This window comes from Macaca nemestrina, chromosome 19 (assembly GCF_043159975.1).
Source record: "Macaca nemestrina isolate mMacNem1 chromosome 19, mMacNem.hap1, whole genome shotgun sequence".
NCBI lineage: Eukaryota > Metazoa > Chordata > Mammalia > Primates > Cercopithecidae > Macaca > Macaca nemestrina.
Genome location: NC_092143.1, coordinates 61,993,301 through 62,013,474, shown reverse-complemented (window position 1 = coordinate 62,013,474; position 20,174 = coordinate 61,993,301). Strand labels below are relative to the sequence as shown.

General features: G+C 33.6%; 1 long non-coding RNA gene across 3 annotated transcripts in view; it reads left to right on the top strand.

Annotated features, from left to right (window-relative positions):
• The first annotated feature begins 8,217 nt into the window (after positions 1-8,217).
• The window catches only part of LOC105483068 (uncharacterized), a 43,919-nt gene continuing 31,962 nt past the window's right edge, over positions 8,218-20,174 (top strand). Inside the window, exons 1-5 of one of the 3 annotated variants that reach the window (XR_988017.3) lie at positions 8,218-11,124; positions 12,732-12,838; positions 14,060-14,230; positions 15,782-15,899; positions 15,982-18,008. This is a non-coding gene — a long non-coding RNA (uncharacterized lncRNA). Of the gene's footprint in view, positions 11,125-11,674; positions 12,839-14,059; positions 14,231-15,781; positions 15,900-15,981; positions 18,009-20,174 lie in introns of those variants that run through there. The other 2 variants (XR_988016.2, XR_011616986.1) reach the window with 2 other exon arrangements.

Genomic DNA, 20,174 nt, shown 5'->3' with positions numbered 1-20,174 from the left:
TTCTTTGTAGATTCTGGATATTAGCCCTTTGTCAGATGTGTAGATTGCAAAAATTTTCTCCCATTCTGTAGGTTGCCTGTTCACTCTGATAATACTTTCTTTTGCTGCACAGAACCTCTTTAGTTTAATTAGATCCCATTTGACTCTTTTGGCTTTTGTTGTCATTGCTTTTGGTGTTTTAGTCATGAAGACTTCGCCCATGCCTATGTCCTGAATTGTATTGCCTAGGTTTTCTTCTAGGGTTTTTATGGTGTTTGGTCTTACATTTAAGTTGTTAATCCATCTTGAGTTAATTTTTGTATAGGGTGTAAGAAAAGGATCCAGTTTCAGCTTTCTACATATGGCTAGCCAGTTCTCCCAGCACCATTTATTATGATTGATTTATTGTGATTTATTATGATGATGATTTTATTTTTATGTTTAATATTTAATGATTTAATATTTTAATGTTTTTATATTTTGTTTTATGCTTTATTTTGTTTTATGATTTATGATTTTAATGTTTTTCTGATATATTAAGAACATGTAAGATATCCAGCAAAGTTATAGATACATTACATACCTTCATAAACACTATATCATTCTCTCATTTCCTACTGCCATGAGACATACAATTATATAGAATTGGCAAATACTTGTTGAAAGTATTATTGTAGCTCTTCTATTCTCAATGGAGATGAACAATAGGGAAAAGTAAATAAAATTATTGTATTTTGGAATTAGTTTAATAATATGGGGTAAGATTGATAATAATAGGCAATAATCTATTGTAAATTATTTTTAAAGTTTGGACTTTGGGGTAAACACACATATGTTTTCTTGTATTTTTACTCACTTACGCATTTATTCATTCAGCAGCTACTCTGTGCAAGCCCTCTGGAAGAACTTGTTGGAAATAGCTATGATTCCTGCTATCAAGAGCCATGCAGCAATAAAGGGCAAGAAAAACAGGGACACAAACGTGTTTACAGGACAAGGTCCATGTCCATGAAACATATATGAATGAAGTGATACATAATCGCTTTGCTTGCTTAGAGTCCAAAATGCTTTCCTGAAGGGAAATTCTCTGCTAGATTTGTGAGTAATATAGTAAAGATCTAAGGGCAGAGCAAAACAACTCTCTGACAAATTTTTGTCAGAAAATTGTGATGTTTTTCAAAATATTGTTATGCATATATAAAGTGTTGATGATAGCAGGCAGGGAAGGAGTAATTTCCCTTTATTGTTCAGCAAATGGTTGCCCCTCATAGAGAACGAATAATACGTGATTCTAGTGTCTGAAGAAACAGACGTTGTCATGGGGATAGACATAGCTTCTCAACAGTAGTTCATTTCTAGTACCGGAATTATAGTGAATTGAGAGTCTAATTCGAGTCTTGGGGCATCTTCTCTTTTCCCTCTGTATTAATTCTTCCAGATGAATTGTTTTTATTTTGGCCATCGGGGATGATTGTATCACTAGCATGCCTCACCGAAAGCAACTTGGAAAATTTGTACATGAAACATTTTTAGCTCCTTAGTTTTAATAGAAGTGGTACATAATATATTCAATATTCACTTAATGACAACAAAGTATTAATAGTCAGAGAGAATATAGAACATTCACATTTTGATGGAGAAAATTAAAAATATTATATCTTGGAGGAACATGTTTCAGAAAGATTTTTTTCTTTTAGAACAGTGTTAATGCATACAAACTACAATTAAAGTAACTTTCATTGAGCAATGTTGCATAAAGTAAACAATAAGACTTCTTCATGGTATTTAAGGTTGTCTTTTTGAACTCTCACATTATGTTCTACACATAATGTGGTGTCATGTGGAGTGATCTGACATCAGAAAGCCCCAGTCTCCAGTAGGTGAACATTTTCCTCACTTTCATCCCTAAGAAAAAATGAGCTCATGTTGGGTTTTCAGAGACAAAAAAAAAAAAAAATGGCAATGCGTTTTTCACTCAGTTTGTTCTAATTCCAAGAGACTAAAAGCTTAGTTTTGAAGAACTAGATATCAATTCCGCTAACACTCTAGGGTCCAACTTCCCAATCCTGAATGTAATGTTAACATCACTGAATTTGTTTATTTAGTTTTTATTGCACATTTGTGTTTTATGATTGAAGTCCTTTGAAACAACAATTTTAGCAATATAACTTAATTATTTAAACCTTAAAACATCCATATTCTTGTTATGATCATTCCAAACTCATATAAATTAAGTCATGTAATGATTTAATATGAAACTTCCCATGCACTTAAACAAATTGTTCTTGTGTTAAATTGATAGGGAAAAATGAAAATGTCATAGCTGATAAGATATTGGTGTAACTATACTACATTCGGAGTGTCCTCATTCTCTCTCCATCTCTTGCTCTCTCATACGCGCTCTCTCTCACACACTATTTGTTTAAAACAGAAAACTGATTACTTCTGTTCCATATTCGCTCATGTAGTAACTCAGTAAAGCTGTGAATGTCAGTGTATCCGCTTAATTGGAGAAGATGAGAGATAAGAATATATGAATCACCTGTGGAGTTTGCTAAACTATGGAATTCCTTTTTCAAAGGTTCTAATGAAACTGAGCACCAACTCTGATGTAAATTGTGTGTGCACTGCCATTTATGACTTTTAAGCTATAAAAACAGTGGACACTTTATTTATACTTCAATGAAAGGAAAATCTGAAAAAAAATATTCCTTGCTGTGGCCTAAATCATTAAGTTAAAACACAGAAAAATAGAGGAACAAGACATGCAGTTTTAGCACCTTATGACATATATAAGACACGTAGGATAACTACTAGGCAATCAATTAGCCGAGATAAAATTATCAAAATCAAACCAGGCATAAATTTCTTCCAAGTTTAGATTGCATTAGCAAAATACATGGAAAGATTTTTAAAATTGTCATTAAGGCATTCACATTCTTAATCCTTAAATTTGAAAATCCTTTCTAATCTCAATTAAAATGTGTATGTTCATGAAATTTATTATTTGTTCCCATGTTAGCATGGTACATATAGTTGTTAAAGACATTCTTGTTAATATATGTGTCTATTGATCTTTTCTTATGTTTCAATATTCTTTCATTATAATCAGGAGTAGTTGCCATTTATTGAGCATAAGCTATATGATACATTCTTCTCATATCCTGTCTCAGTTAATTTACACAAAATTTGAGATATTACTTTGTCAATTTTCAGTGAGGCTCAGTAACATTCTGAAGCCACATACCTAGAAGGTATCAGAACAGAACATAATCCCACGATGTTTCTCGCTCGCTCGTTCTTTTTTTTTTTTTGTCCAGCAACATTACTTTCCTATCTACTTACGGGAAATCATTCTGCTGTCTCCATTGATATCAGTTTTGGCAATTAATTTTTTAAATGATAAGACAATGTTTACAACAATGAGATGAGTGCCCATTTCTGTATAAAGTGGCAAGAGAAATACATGTCTTTGAGACAGAAATATTTTTGTCAGCTTGCTTTGTTGTATTTGGCATTGGGGAAATATTAGAAGTAAGTGTCCATTTTCTTTTGGCAAGTCTTGTCACTGTCATTCACATGGTACTGCCTCGAGGAAGTAGTTAATTTCTTATCATAGTCTAATATGTCAGTAATATATTAATAAACTTTATACTTTGTACATAGTTTTAAAATGCTCATAAATATATGAAAATATTTAATGAGTATGCTGCTCTTCATTTAGAGGTTTTAACTTTTATAGGAAGATACAAGTAATCCAGAAATAGCCTATTATCTAGTGAGTAGACAAAGGAGTACCTGGAGAATGAGAGAATTTTAGAGTAGGAGAAATTAAATGGTATACTGTTGTCCAAAACATATTTAATATGGGTAATTTGAACATTTATGGTAAGCCAGGCATCATCATGTAACTTCTTATGTGGAAAGTGTGTGAGGATGAATGGTATGGTGCACGTACGCTGTCTTATAGTCTAAAGAAAGAAGAAATGTCTTCACTAAGAAAGGTACTACAAATGAATTTAGAATCATTTATTAGGAATGAGTGAGGTAGGAAAGTAAAAAGAAAATTAACAAGTTTAAAACACAGACTTAAGCTAATTTTACAAAAAAAAAAAAAAGGTGAATGACCTTCAAAGAAGATAAATAATGAAGGTGTAACTCTTTTTGGTATACAATGTGTTAGCAGTATTTTTTCAAGAGGCATTTTGCCTTCTAGAATAGTCATGCAAAGTTTTCCCACCACTTGTGTATATTAGCTATATTAGTTCACCTTCTTTTATCTCATTATGCCGTATCCAAGATTGAAAGAGAAAATACAGTTTGGAGGTGTCCATGCCGAAGCAGAAGTTATCTCCCGAACTTTTACAAACCTGTCTACACTAATGTATATTTACGATCCAAATGGCTTATTTGCATGTTTCTAATTTGTTCTTTTTTCCTGTTAAATGGAATTGACCAGAAATTAGCTTTTGACTTTAATGTGAACACAATTAGAATAATGTATACATGTAACCAATTTTGAAATAATCCATTCTCTGGAAATAGATTTAGTAATAACATACCTATTTTTAAAAATGGCAACAATTATCCATAATTCAACACTAAGATTCCACAGAGGAACTTATATACCAATAGATTATAAAAGATCACTCAAATTGATAACACATTAAAAGTAACAATTTATGAGGCATTATAAGCCTTATTTAAATATGATATTTGGCCATGCAAACTTTTTCATATAGTAAAATATGATACTAATGATAATTTTAATAATATTTTATTATCTAATATCTTAAAACACAAGGGCTAAAAAGTTTATATTTTGGAAAACAATTTTGAATGTTTAATGTTTTAATTTAAGTGGCTTTCCAATATTATTTTATTATGGAGTGAAACAAAATAAAACAAAAAAAGAACACACTAATGCCAGTCCAATTGCTAGGCAAAATATACATAACAAGTTCCTGGGACTTCCTTATACTCTCTGTTAAGTTCTTGTAAGGCTGTCAGATGGTATTTTCTTATTACCGTCTTTTTACCTATCCGTCTCTATTAGACCTGGGCTCTTTAGGCAGGTAACATCTTCACTGATTTTAAGTTTTTGACAATATGCTTACTTGAAAACGTAAGATCAATGGAAGTTAAAAATGAGTCTAACATGGTTCTGAAGGCTGTATCCTTATGAAGTCCAAGAGAAAGACTTTTTAAATCTTTCTAAGAAAGCCATTTTAGAATTTAATAAATTTTATTGCTTAAATTTTAAAATGTAATGTTCCAAATACATATTTCATTAAAAATCAGTGACTATCCTTTCAATGTGTCAATATTTCTATTAGGGAAAGGAGGTGTTTACCTACATTTTTATTTTCCAAAGTATGTTCCACTTTGGATACTCTAATTTTGTATGCCTGACCTGATCTAGAATTTGTGGAATCTGGGATTGATTTCTTTCTTTGAAGTGCTGAGATTACAACCCATGCTATAAAATGAGGCCAAAAGACAAAGTACTTGTCATGTCTGTGTTAATAGAAAAAAAAAAAAAAAAAAGGAATGTAAGTCAGTGGCTTTCTAATTTGTCTTCTTTCATTAAAAAAAAAAATACAAATTCTAACATTTGTAACTGTATTATTTCTTACATTTTTCTTAAATGGTGGTAGTTATCTGTTAAACACAAGTGGTTTACTACCTTGAAAAAAAAAAACTAAAATGACAAATGTTAAAATGTTAATTTTCTATAAAATCATTATATGGATATTTGTGACTTTATGTTGCTTACTTTCCCTTTGTAAATCTTACAGTACATTTGATATTGGAGCAATGAAAGGTTAAGTCTTAAATGCTCAAACACATATTCCAAAAAGTAAGAAGAGAAATAATATTTCTGTCAATTACAACATTAAAAATGAATGTATATCAGTGAACTCTGGTAAATGCAAAAATAGCAGCTGGAAATTATCCACTTTTCTTGTATCCAGTTATTAAACCCAATTGCACAGTATAATCATCCTACAAGCTTACAAAAATACTGCTTCTTTGATACCATCACAAAACTATTAAAATATCTAGGGGTGAAGCTTGGAGGATAGTCATGTTTTAAAGCTACCCGTGTAATGCTAATGTGTGCTATTTGCCAAAAAAAAAAAAAAAAAAAGTTGAGGTGAAGATGAATGGGTGGTGCATTTTTTCACCGTAGTGGGTACATTCTGGAAATAGAATGTATAGTGGCATAGAATACAATAGAATGTACATTATAGAATACAATAGAATTGTATTATATACTATATATAATATATATACAATATATACTATATATACACAATATATACAAGAGAATTGCATTATAGAATACAATAGAATGTATAGGTGGCATTATACATTCTGGAAATAGAACATATAATGCCATTTTTCCCTTGGCGCCAGCAGGGGCTCTATTTTGAAAATGGAGTCAATATGGCATGTCACAGTTTTTACCATATATATAAAATTTGTATTAAACTGTTACAAATAATCAAATTATTAACTTTGCAAAGTGTCCAGAATAAGAAATACACGTTTCTGTTTTTAAGGAAAACAGAAGACTCTAAAAAGACTCAAGAAATAAAAAATAAAACTTTTTATTAACATTTTACTGATATGTATAACAGATATCTGTGACAGAATTTATATAGCAACCCATTTTCTCACCTATAAATTACTCTAATAGACATCATTACATTGCAATTGCAACTTTCCAGCTCACATGTTGCATAGATTCCTTTCTGGAAAAAAATATTGGTCAGGCAGACAAGCTCAATTTTTTTATAACAAAATGATCCTAGTTTCACTGGAATATCTGTTTACAAGTTAATTTTCAATTACTTAAAAGTCAAAAGAGAATTGGATTATTTCCCATTAATTGTAAAACCATGTTATTTATTTAAACTTTACTGAAAAAATGTCCAATATTTTTCAAACAATTCTGTAGAATTGGGCAAATAACTATCACTGAGTTTTATGGTTCGTATTTTATAAATTACATATATGTTAATTTGTGAATAGCATATTAGGATGCTGTGGATTCACCAGGTTTTCATTTGAATTCATTTAGAATCTTCTTTGATAAGCTGTCCATTTTTTTTCAATTATGTCTTAAATAGACAACCCTATGATTTAAGGTTTCCTTTTGACATTTAAATGAACTGATGTATTAATTTAGACATTTGACCTGTCTAAAGTTCTTTGCATAATAACACCTATAATTTAATCAATAAAAATAAATTATTAGAATTGAGGCAGGACCTTAAACATTTTCATAGTTTGACAAATGAACTGTAGAGGTGAATAATAATGCCTTTGTCTCTATCCTTATCAGCTTAATTGTAGCTCAAACCCTCTCTCTTTTTCTGTCTAACTCAGAAATGTATAGAATCTTTCCAAAGGTGGGATTAGAAGGTGCACAATTCAAACACATTGTATTTATTAGTATTTATTATGTGTCTACAGAAGACTTAACGGTAACTTTCCAAGAAAATATGATGAAACCTTTTTGTGTAAGTATCAATTGTAGGATCATTTGGAGATAGATAGATAGATAGATAGATAGATAGATAGATAGATAGATAGACACAGATATATGCTTTTAATAATTATTTGTAATATAATTGAATTTTAAAATTTGTCTTTAAGCAATACTATGCCTTTAATAAATATATTATGATTTAGTTCAAATGAAGAACTAAAAATAAATCATTTTTATTTGTGTAAAGGTAACCAGGCTAATATGTTTCTCAGCAGGTCAATGTCCAAGTACAGCTATTAGATGGCATCCAGAAATAAATACTTGCATCTATAAGTATAAAGGTGACAGGTGTGTTGAATTGGTGGCTCAGATAGTATGAGTGACCTTGTTATAAGATAAAAAATGTTCTAAAGTAGTCTATAACTCTGAATCCCTCATCCAAGGAATTTTAAATGCAAGTATGAGTAACTCGTATTCATAGTTTGTGTTCATGCATATGTATTTTTTTCTTTTTCTTTTTTCTTTTTTTTTTTTTGAGGTAGAGTCTTGCTCTGTCTCCTAGACTGAAGTGAAGTGATGAGATCTTGGCTCACTACAACCTCTGCCTCACGGGTTCAAGCAATTCTCCTGACTCAGCCTCCCGAGTAGCTGGGACTGCAGGAGTGTGCCACCACGCCCGGCTAATTTTCATATTTTTAGTAGAGCCAGGGTTTCACCATATTGGCCAGGCTGGTCTTGAACTCTGGACCTTGTGATCCACCTGCCTCGACCTCCCAAAGTGTTGGGATTACAGGCATGAGCCACCATTCCTGGCGATATTTTCGTTCTTACCAGTATAATGGAAATACTGCACAAAACTTGACTCCAGTCTTTTCATTTTATCTTTTGATAATGCACACAGACTACCAATGTTCTCTACCTTAGGTTTACTAATGAATATAGAAGGACTAAAGGAAAAAAGAAATGGATTGGCTTCTTTCCCTTTCTTTCTATGTCATTTTCAGCATAAGATGTTCTGTTACTGAAACACCAGGGTTTCAGGCTAGGTCCAAAAAAGCCAGTGACTGAGATGATGAGCATTATCAAGGAAGAAGACTTTAATTGGATGCTGCAGCTGAGGAGATGGGAGCTCAGTCTCAAATCCATCTCCCTGACCAACTAAAACAGGGGCTTATATAATAGGGAAGAAATGAAACAATGTGTAAGTAAATGGGAATCATGATGAATGATGTGTCCAGCAGCTCTTTGTCTGGATGTTATGACCTGGTGAGATTCAGTTCTTTCATATTTTGTGGGGAGGCCTAAAGGCTGTTTCCTGAGGAAGGAACTCAGATGAAACACACAAGTTCCAAGCTTTCAAACCAGAGGGGTGTATTTCTATGTTTATACAAAAAAACTGTCTATGGGACTATTGAATTGGTTTTAGTTGGATTATACAGGAAAGTAACCTGAGTAAGGAAAGGTATGATTGAATCACTTGATCATTTGCGTTTCTTCGAATGCCGTTGCTTTGTGTTTATATTCAAAGCTAGTTGTGCTTTTAATATGAAATACTGCCTGCTAGGTGTGTTGGGACAGTTAGTGCCTCTACTTATTTAGTTGAAGGAATCCACATTTATCTGTACTCACTTTGAACCTTGTTGAACTCCCATAAATCATAAGTCCATTGGAATTCTGTGTTCCTAAGCATGACAAATGCTATATGTAAGTTGGTGACAAGAAACAACCAGAGGATATACATGCAGTATATACACATATTACACAACATTATATAACATACACACATATGCCATTATATGCATATATTACATAGTATGGTACATAATATATATACCATACATCAGACTCCACATTAAAAAATAACTTCAAAGAGACAATTAACAAGGATATTAAGACAGTGACATCATTGCATTAAATAAAACACAGGGTTCTTTTGAGCACCGGACCCTGAGCACTGAATATATCACATGCTGTAAGACTGGACCTGGTTCCAGATGATAAGATTACTATAGAAAGGTCCAGTTGTAGATAAAACAAAGCAATGGTGTACAAGTCAAAGAAAACATTTCATTTAGAGAGTACAGAAGGATGGTTTTCCTAGAATAAAATTTCCAAAAGACCTAATTATTGTATTTAGGAGTGACAGGAGAGTTGGAAAAAAAAAAAGTAGACATAAGTTTGTAAGAAGCAGATACAAAAAATAAAGGGTCTTAATATTTGATAATTAACAAATGATGAGAGGATACAAGAAGCGGGTCTAGTATTTCAAAATGAAAACCAGATACCAAGTTCATGAACACTCACCGAGCAATGCAGCTTTGTAAGGGAAGTGTCTGGGAAGGCAGACATTGAGTGGAGTCTTTACAGTCTGGGGAGATGCTTCATTTGTGTGGAATTCTAAGTAGAGGATTCTGAACTCCTATTTCAGCATTCTGATCATTATGTGACTCTTATTTGAGACATTACAAAGAAGATAACTAGATCTAGACTTGGTAGAGTCCGCAGCAGAGGTCAATTCAAGTCTCATGAGGAAGTTCTTAAAAGAATACTTCAAAGATTAGCTTGTCTCAGGAAATATCCAGGATCACCAACTTTCTCTAAATGATGGTGTAATAGACACTTGGCGTTTTACCCTTTGAAAGCATTTAATCTACTTTGTAAGGCTTTGAAAAAGCTGAAAATGACTAAACTTTGTTCAACATTAAAGAACAATTCTGACAGTCTTAGTATGAGAAAGAATGTTAGCATTTTCTAAGTTATCAGCGATATCCACAATATATTAGGTAAAAAGAAAGAAAATAAGAATATCAGAATCTCCGTGATTTCCCTGAATAAACAAGTATCAACTTGCATTCTCGTACATTTAGAAAACCATCAACTATCTGTAAAGTTTATAGAGAGAGCTACAATTTTATTCACTGCTACGATACTATTGGGATAAATTTTAATAAGTTTGCTTGGTTTAACATTTTCTACCACTAGTTAAAAAGTTCTCAGTTCTCCCAGGTATTTGACAAAGTACAGTTCAAAGGAAAATTCCAAATTGTTTATATTTCCTCTTCTCTTCAATCTAAAAATAAACCTAGTGTGCGCCTCCTATAGAAAGGGATAATACCTGTTTTATTAATATATCATTTGGTTGTTTTGAATATAGTGAGTACCTATATATTTATTCAGTACAGATTTATAATTTCTTAACCATAGTGTTGAAATAGGAAAGGTTCCCTTGTCTCCTTCGCAGGGCATGTGTCACAGGAAGTGACTCGCTTCTTCAGTGCCGCAGGCTGTGGGGCTCCAACCGCACAACAGTGTCTAGGGGTGAATGTTTAGCGCTCCTCAAGTCCCAGTGGGCACGTGCTACACGGTGCACTTTTAGTTTTGCTATCTATAGGCTTGTGTTAACCAGCTCAATTAGACCCTCTACCTTGTCGCAAGGACAGAGGGCTTTCTGTATCCCGGGTTCTTGCTTGGTGCACTGGAAGAATCCCATAACGCCTGGGCTCGGAGAATGAGTGCAAGGTGTCATTGAGTGGAAGTCGCTCTCAGCAGATGGCGGAGCCAGAAAGGAGACGGTTTCCCCCTGGAGTCGGGCCGCTTCGCAGCCGGGCTCTCCTCTGACTGCCCTGGCCAAACTCCACGTTCTGCCGGTGAGTGGCTTGCGGGCATGCCAGTGCCTGTCGGTGAGTTCCTATAGACGTCCAGCAGCCTGTGTGTTCCTCCGCTGATGTGCTTCTCTCTATGTGAAGCTGCCTCTGTGTGTTTTGTTTGTTTGTTTGTTTGTTTGTTTGAGACGGAGTCTGGCTCAGCTGCCCAGGCTGGAGTGCAGTGGGGTGATCTTGGCTCAGTGCAACCACCATCTCCCGGGTTCAAGGGATTCTCCCGTCTCAGCCTCCCTAGTAGCTGGGATTACAGGCATGTACCACCACACCCAACTAATTTTTGTATTTTAGTAGAGATGGGGTTTCACCATGTTGGCCAGGCTGCTCTCGAACTCCTGACCTCAGATGATCCATCCACTTAGTCCTCCCAAAGTGCTAGTATTACAGACGTCAGCCACCCCACCCGGCTTGCCTCTATGCCTTCTTTAGCGGATCAGCTCCTCTTGACGTCCAGCCACAGTGACATCTGCCTACTAGGGTCTCTGGGGGTTTTACAGGCACAGGATGGGGCATGGCAGGCGAGGGTAGTCTTAGGGTAGTCTTAGGAAATGCAACATTTGGGCACGAAGACAGGAGCACCTGTCATCACCTAAGTTCCTAGGAACAAGCCCTGCGGTGGAGCCCTAGCCAGGGACCACCCCTCCTCTATCCAGCATTTCTCCCCCGCTCTGTATCATTTAAAGGGACCCTGACCTTCCCCTCCCAGCAATTCCCTTCCATATCGATGTCATAGTTAAAGCAAATTGTATTTGTTCTTTAGGCATTTTCATATAATTTTTTATAATTTGTGTTCAGTGTTATTTTAAGAAAAAAACTTGCTTCTATTTGATTAGTGTATTTTGTTTTGTTTGACGTTAAAAGAGTTATGCATTATAGAAGAGAAGCCATTGGAAAACTAGATACGTGAGAATGTGTGGAGCTCTAAATACATTGTTCAAAACATAGAATATACAGCTTTTAGAGAAAAAGCAATGTGTGACTGTTAAAAGAAATAACAGGGAAATAATGGGATAAATAAAAATATATAAATATAAACATACATATGAATCAACTGTGTCACTTCTATCAAATAAGTTCTATATATGTTTAAGACAAACTAAATAGAAAAATAGACAAGAAAGGGAGAAGAATAAAATGGAAAATAACTAAAAAATGAGAATTAAAATTAAAAATATGACACGACGTAAAGGCGGAAATGTAAAAAGGAGTGAATCCGAAGTAAAAGATCAGGGACATATGTTGCAAACCTTTGAAATGCTAGCAAGTAATTTAGTAAAATATGAGGAAGCTATTATATATGCATTTTATCAGTTCCAAAAGGAAAACAAGAAAAATATACCAGGAAAAAGAAGTACTTACCTAACAGTATATGGTAGAAAGTGGGGCTAAGAAAAATAATAAGTACACTAAAAACAGAAGGAGATCACCAACTGACCTCAATTTTGTAGGCATGAACACCTAGTTTTGAAGATAGTGTGAAATACTACTACTACTTCTACTACCATTAGCAGCTATCTTAGTTAGAATGCTGTAAGAAAGGCAATATTTTTAAATTTAATATAAGCAATAAACCTTTTGTTTTTTCTTCTCCACAGGAGTTTAGGAGGGTTTAATGAGACTACTTTCACGGTTCAGTGAGGTTGTCCAGGACCCAGGCACTTTCCAGGTGTAGGCTCTCTGCCACAGTGTTCTTCCAATGATGGTAAGAGGACTCCAGGCCATCAGGTTCTCAGACAGCCATGCCCAAAGGCAGGAAAATACGATAAATATTTTGTTTATGATATTCTTCCTCTTTCTGTTAGGAATAGCAATAGTTCTTAAAACTCCAAGCAGCATTTCTTTATATTCCAAAGGCCAAACTAGTTCATATTCACAACCCTAAGTGAATCTAGGGCAAAAATGGGATGAAACTCCACAGGCAGCCATGACCAATTCTGATTCATCCCCTTGAGGTTTTATTAGTAAGGGGGGTAGGTAGAGTGAAGTGGAAATGACTTTGTGTTCCAGTAGTAAATACTGATGGAGATTTTTTCATTTATCAGGTACACTACACACATTTAAGTTTCTTCCAAACTTGGTATGTAGTTTACGCAGTTATTATCCCTATTTCACATGTGAACAAAAATAAAAAGGCTGCAAGATCAAGTAACTAACTTAAGAAAACAGCAAAATGATGCTGGCTATGTATAAAATTTTCTTTATATCTCTAGTTTACAATTAGAATACAAAACATATGAAGCATAAAAGTATGTATCATAATGAAATATGAATATTTTGCATAAAGCATTATTATATCATGAATTAAGCATTTAAACACTATTAGAAATATATACCCTTATAAATTATGACATAAGAAAAGTTTAACTCATTTTATAGATATCTGCTAGCACTAGTATTCCCTCAAGGGATTCATTGTCTATGGGAAATTGGATATTAAGATGTAAGTGTCATTTGTGTGTATATGTGTGCTTACATATTGATTTTAAAGATAGAGAAAAATATTCTTGCTAGAATAAGGAAAAAATGAAAAATTCTAATATTTATATTTAAAAATTTAAAAGTGTATGTATTAAGAGTTGACACAGACATCAAAGAGAGGTAATAGGTTTAAAGTTCACCCTTGGGATAAATAAAAGATAAACTTTCATATTGGGACAGAGAATGCAAAGAAGTAATTAAGAATTTATTTTTGGTTACCTCTATTCCACTAAGGTATAAACTCCGCTGACCTAAAGGCCTGTAATCACAACCTTGTTCTGTAGGGAATGTAACAGGAAAAGGCATATAATATGTTTATTTCCTCCTAATTAATCCAAACTAGCCAACAATTACTCAAGGTAAATATAGAGTTTTCCTATGCATTTCAAAGCAGAAGCATTCATTTCTCAAAAGCAAAGGTTCTTTCTCACATATTTTTACCTAGATATTCCAGATGAAGGAGGGCCTTATTGGTAAGTCTCATTTCCCAAGGAATCAAGACGTCTGGAATCCAGGATACCAGAAGAGATAACAGTTTTGCAAAAAAGGAAAGGTCCTCATCAATGAAGATCCAAAGAAAGAAGGCCCATGTGTGGGATGTAGATGTTTTAAGTAGGTAGGTGTTATAAAAAAGAGCTAGGATGGCCTTTGTGTGTTGATCTCAAAGTTGTTTATTTCTTCACAGCAAGCTCAGACCTGTTAGCTCAAAAGCCTGCTCATGCCAAACTCAGATTTTTATACATCCAATTGTTTTAGCATTGCTAAAATAAGCATATTTTTAGCTATCTAGAGCCTGCCTGCTTTGCATAACCCACAAATTTGTGCCCAACATCTGCTAACCATAGATAATGTAAAACCCAGGGTTATAAAGATATAAGCTACTGCATCACATTGGAGCTCTCTCACCCAAAGACTTCCCATCATGCTGCTAAAAAGCATTATGTAGACACATAACCTTCCTCTCCAATCCCCTTCTCCTCCAGGACTCCCTCTGTGCCCCTTCCATTCTGGATGGCGGCCCCCATGTTGCCATAGTATCTAGAGTTTCATGCTCTGAGGGACTCTCCTCACATGCAAGCTTTTCAAACAGTCCCCCAAATCAAGCTTGTGTGATCTACTGCAACTTCTTGTTTACATCTTTCTTTCTCACTCATCTCCCAAATCCCTTGAAGTCCCAACAGTAGGACAACAACTGAATATGTGTTCTGGCTATACTTGTCTCTGCTGTTTCACAAAGCTAATATACTTGCAGAAAGAAGTAAAAAATCTTAAGAAGAGTCAGAAAAGATTTAGAATAACTTGACTGTGGAGAATGTGATGGGGGCCTAATTATATGTGTTTTCAGGCTGATCAAGTGAAAATGAAAACGATGAATTTATTGTAGTTCACTCCACATCATTTTTGTTTATTTCTGATTTTTTAATTGCATTGTTCAGCATTCGTGTGGCAAATAAAAGATGGAAGTTTAGGTTGATACAATGTTTGACATTTTTATAAATGGTGAAATGAATAGCAGAAGGAGTCAAGAGGTTAAAAGTGTAGGTACAACTGTATATTGTGGGTCTATATCTCAGCTATAGAAAAGTAAATGATGGTAAAAAATAGATTACGATAAATTTTAAAAATATATTAGAGCAGGTCTGTCCAATGGAACTTTCTGTAAAGACGGGAATGTTCTATAATATTGGTGTTTAATATAATGTTTACTAGCTGCTTGTGACTACTGAACACTTGAAATGTTGCTAGAGTGTCTGAAAAACAAAATCTAATTGTATTTTTATTTTTTAATTTTATTTATTATTTGTTCTTTAGTGATGAGTTCTCACTGTGCTGCCCAGGTTGGTCTCGATCTCTTCGTCTTGGGCTCAAGCAATCCTCCTGCTCTGTCTCATGAGTAGGTGGGACTACAAGTGCACACCATCATGCCCAGCTAATTGTATTTAATTTTAATTACTTATAATTAAAGTTTAAATAGCATCATGCAGGTAGTGGCTACCACATACAACAGCACAGTTCTAGAGATTGGATAAATCAATACACCTAGCACTTGTGGACAGATTTGAGTTTAATGTTTTAAAAGGCTGAGCTCATTTATAGTACGTTAATATAGGAAATATAAAGATCATTTGACAAAGCTGAATTGATTTTTCTTAAATTGTTTTAATAGGCTTATGAGGATGTACTATAATAAAAGCCTACTTACGCTCATACCTGGAGGGATTAGGCAAGGTTTTCGCAGCGACAGGCCTATTTGAGCTGTGTTTTCTCCTCTGCTTTGGAAGGCAGTAAGTCAATTCTAATATAGGTGTTGATCTGTTGACAAGCAATGAGTTACCATTTAACATGGAAATTTGTTTATATCTGTAGGATACAGTAAACTATGAGGAACCAGTAAGTCGTGCCAGAAATTTATCCTCGTATTTGATGAAAAAACAAGCAAACAAACAAACTCTGAAGGAAAGGAGAGGAAAAGAAGAAGCGAGGAATAAACCAAGGGAAAATTGAGGCGTATGTTCTTAATAGAAGATGTGATGGGATATGGATTGGCTCTGTGTCCTCCCCCAAATGTCATTTTGAATTGTAATCCCCATAATCCCCACTTGCCAAGGGAGGGAGCTGGTGGAAGGTGATTGGATCATGGGGGCAGTTTCATGAGATAGTGAGTTCTCACGAGATCTGATGGTTTTATAAGCATCTGGCATTTCCCCTGCGTCTCTCACCTGCCGCCATTTAAGACGCGCCTTTGTTTCTCATTTGCCTTCTGTTCTGACTGTAAGTTTCCCAAAGCCTCCCAACTATTCATAACTGTGAGTCAATTAAACCTCCTTCCTTTATAAAGTACCCCGTATTGGGTATTTCTTTACAGTGGTGTGTAAAGGGACTAATACACCGTGCAATTCCATATCTTGTTTATTGTCTTTTATAAACTCGATTTTTTCCCAAGTGATTTCTGGTTTGTAACCTTGGGTTTTTCAAGCTGATAGTTCCAATTTCTTTTAAAAGATCCAGTTTGTTGATCTGTTATCCATTTGGTCTAAAAATTATTATATTAAACTCCACCTTAATTGGCTCTTTCAAACTGTTTTAGAGGCTACATTCACTGTGAAAAGAAGAACGACAAAATATGGCAACCAGATTCTCAATGAATATTTGATGAGTTTTGATGTATGAAGATTTTGATAGTCTGCAGTATGTGTATTTATTGTACTCAAATGAAATCTGGAAAACTCTCTGATTTACAAATTCCAAAGTTGCCTTTCTTCCTACAATCTCACCTAGACTTACATGCTTATAATATAAGCCCATTTTCTTTTGTGCATTTTAATGCAGAGGGTAAGAGATGATCACATGTAATCACCTTATGCTTTGCTTTCTTTTCTATATAGCACAGAGAAAATGCAATTTTTAAATTCCCATGTTATCTCTATAGTGTCTTTTAAAAAGTGGTTATTTTTGAAAGCAGCAAGATAATTTTTTGTTTCAACATATGGTACTTAGTTGTTTCTCAGCTGAGGAGGAAGAAAAAAAGTATTTTATTCAGGCAAATCATTTATATGACTTGCAAATTATCTAAAGTTGCTGACTACTGACATTATCGTTTTCTAAACTATGCCACCCTATTTGGAAGTTTTGATATTCTATTATGCCTGGACTTTTAATTGTTTTTATTTAGTCAGTTTATCAGAATAGCATTTAAGTAGTGTTGATGTTCATTTTCATCCTTGTAAAGGAAAAATTTTACAACAGGCAGCCCATTTCAGTGGCACTAACAAAATATGTACCTATATTTCTATTTATATGTATAAGTATATTAATGTATCCAAGGTCAGCAAGAATTTTTATATGAAATTAAAGAGGTTATGTGCTCTGTTTATTTCCTAATGATTTCAGCATATCATGGACGCATTCTCACTTACCGGTATTATTGTCCAAGAATCACAGACAGGATCCTATAAATGCACGAGGGTTCTTTAGTTGTAACTAATTCACATTCTCATGCATAGAAGAATATTTAGTTTAGTTCGGCATACTAATTATAACATTTCCGTAGGGTAGAAAAATAGAGCAGAGTCAAAACTACTTGTAAGTAGAACATTTTAAACAAAGATATAAATATCACCTACTTAAGCACCTATTATGCCCTAAATTAGACTGGAGATCAGACATCCAAGGTATTAATACTCTAAACTTTTTTCCTAAGGTGTAAAAGGGAAGCTAGTGTCATAGCCAGAACCAGTACTAATATCTTGGATGCCTGATCACCAGCCAATTGTAATTTCTGTGCGTATGTGTTTACATCATTGAATGAGGACATTCTATTTGTAGTTAAGCCTTTGTCTTACTGCTTTTTTTCAAATACAATAGGTTACATAGTATATTAATAGGCATTCAGGAAAGAATGCATCAACTAATTTTAAAAAATGAGGGTCAACATCAATTGTTTATATTCCTTTAAAATTAAAGCAAAAAAAGCACAGAAGCAGAGAGAAAATTAAGGTTAAAATAAATATTCATGGGGGAAACTTCCAAACCCCAGAAAGGGGGTACTTCATACCAATGTCCCTAACCCACTCATGCCTCCTCTTTGATATCTGATAATCCTTAAGAATAATGTTTAAAAATGCAACATCTGGACTCAATTTTGCCTGGGTTCAAATTGCAGCTCTGCCATTTAGTATCTGTATAAACTTAACCGAAATTACTTGTGCCTCAGTTTATTTTATGTTAAATGGGTGAGACATTATATGAGGACAGCTCCCTGAAAATACAATTAATGTTTGTAATTGTTGTTGTTATTATTTGTTTTTACTTTGATTTTGACTTCTCTGATATAGTGGCATCTTTAAGCATAGATGAATACTTCCTGGTCAAAACAACTCAGCCAGGTACCCTGAACATCAGCAACTTACTGAGGGCACAGAGAGTTTCCTCCTAATGATTTCACTAGTTTCATAAAATACTTTTATAAATTCTACTTTATAATAAAAAATCAAAGACAGATAGTTATTAAAAGACAATTACTCTAAATACACGTATTAAAATATAAAGTCATATATTGTTCACTGATACGATTCTTTTTTTTTAAGTGCCACCGGGAAGCCAGTTGTCAGAACTATAGAAAAAATATTTTATGTTTCTTTATGCTTACGGCTTTCTGAACATCCTTAAGCATAGAGAAAATAAAATATTTTTATAATACCACAACTGGATTTAACCTTCAAAAATAAGGCAACAGAAAAGATGAATTGAATTAGTGGACAATATATGACCAGAACAGATACTTGGACTTCCTGAGATTTGCTGGCTTGGAAAATAATTTGTCACTCAACTAGAACTGATTCATTCTGAAGTCTATGGACGTTTGGACTTGGTTTGAAAAGAAGTACAGGCAGTAATTTTTAAATTGCTTGAAATAAAGTTGTTGAAAAACCTGAAACGTATCCCGAAAATGTGGTTCACTAAACAATAAAAAGCAATTATTGAACAGTTAGTTCTTTAGAGAATAAATTTTATGAAAAAAATCTGATCTGAAATATTAATATAATTATTTTCCACAGAGAGTATGACTGAAAGCTAAAATAATTGCTTTTTTCATGAATTTACACATTATAATACATATGATAAAACTACAGCTTATAAATGAGTAAGCACTAAAAACATATAAAACAAAAACAGAAACAAAACTGCATTTAAGCCAATTGGAACAGAGCTTCCTAAGATAAATTTACAGAAATAGCAGTAGGCTACAACATTCTTATTTAGAGATGGAGAGATTAAAATTTCATACATTTATTATTACAGGAATTATATTTCTGTTCATTATTTGGTTTTTGCAAACAAATAAATTATACTTGTGTTTGTTTAATGAAGTTTATTCAAAAAGTAACTTCTATAGAGATTCATAAATGATATTCATAAGTGGAATTCATGAGAGCAGCATTAAATATCCTGCAATTTGAGTGCAGGATATTTTTATTCTCAAAATAATTCTGGCATATTCCTTTTGTAGTATTCAATTTCCCTATGATAATGTACAAAAAGACTTATGTAAAGTGGAAATTTAAGAGAGACTTAACTAATAGCTTGGGGGAAGTCCGTTTATTTTAGTACTTTTGTCTGTAAAACTGAAATGGGCAAAAAAAAAATGGAAACATTAAATTTCATTATTAAAAAGTAAAACTTTCTCTATAGCACTGCTGTTTATTAATGCTTTATCTAGTACAACTGTAGGGAAAAATATAAATGGTTCCTTTTTCATTTAAGTTTCACCTTTATATCTTGTTGCTAAATGTGTAAGCATTTTGAGTCTCTGAAACAAATAGCAGCAATCTACATATTTGCTTTAATGGCATTAATAGTTAATGAAGACTTCTGTACATGCAACCGTTAAAATCATATTCTTAGTTTTCTCTATTACTGGCCTCAAAAAGGGCTTAAATATTCTCAGGGAAATAAAAAAGTTCTAGTGTTAAGATAATAGTTATTTGTCCAGGTGAATTATTATTGACATTCAGGCAATTTTATCATAGAGTGGTTTCTGACTTGAACTTCAATAGAAT